This window comes from Silene latifolia, chromosome 7 (genome assembly GCF_048544455.1).
Source record: "Silene latifolia isolate original U9 population chromosome 7, ASM4854445v1, whole genome shotgun sequence".
NCBI lineage: Eukaryota > Viridiplantae > Streptophyta > Magnoliopsida > Caryophyllales > Caryophyllaceae > Silene > Silene latifolia.
The window spans coordinates 115,763,122-115,764,014 of record NC_133532.1 but is presented as its reverse complement, the minus strand read 5'-3'; positions in this window follow the sequence as shown (position 1 = coordinate 115,764,014).

The following is an 893-nucleotide window of genomic DNA, read 5'->3' as shown; positions in this document are numbered from 1 at the left end:
GTTATGTAATGTGTATCCGTATCAGCTTCCAATATTTTACAAAATTGTGAACATTTATTTCCGAATTCTTAGAATAATCATTGATACATAAATGTTAACAAATAATATTTAAATGGTAACATACTCTATGCTTATACTGTAATAAATGGTAACATACTTCACTGAATTTGTAACATGTTGTGCTTAAAGGTCTAAAATATGGTGCTTTGTATAATAATATTGTAATACAAAAATGTGACAATCGTCTCTTACTTTGTTATTACCTAACAAGTTTTATTAATTTTATATGCGAACTAAAATCACAAAGGAAACAAAAACCACATCAACTAGGTATATATTAAATTAATGTGGTTACAAAACTCTCTAGCGATTACTTCGAAGAAAAAAATGTGTTTGAGAGTGTGTTTTTAAATATAAACCATACACAAGCTTCCATTTTCACCCTTCAACAGTTCAATCCAAGTAGAGACTTTCAAACTTTAATAATACCTGCATGAAATATAATGGTCGCAATATGATAAAAATTACACATATTTAAAATTAATGAAAAAATATAATAAAAGAACCTTCTAAAAAGGAAATATAGATAAATTTATTTATGTGAAACCCTCCTCCAAGATCAATTTCATAACAAGTCTGTCAAAATAAAACTAAAGTATCAACAAAAAACCATAATTTATGCAAATCATATAATTTATAACAATATATTTTTCAAAAGGGAAAATCTTTTTATGCAAAATCCAACATAACCCATCAAAACCTAGATTTATACACAAAGATAAGCAACTAATATATAATTTCTAAACCATAATTGTTATCTTACATATAACAATTAATCTCTCTTGCGCAAGAATAAGAAGTAAATTAAATAATTGATTGCCTAGAAAATGATA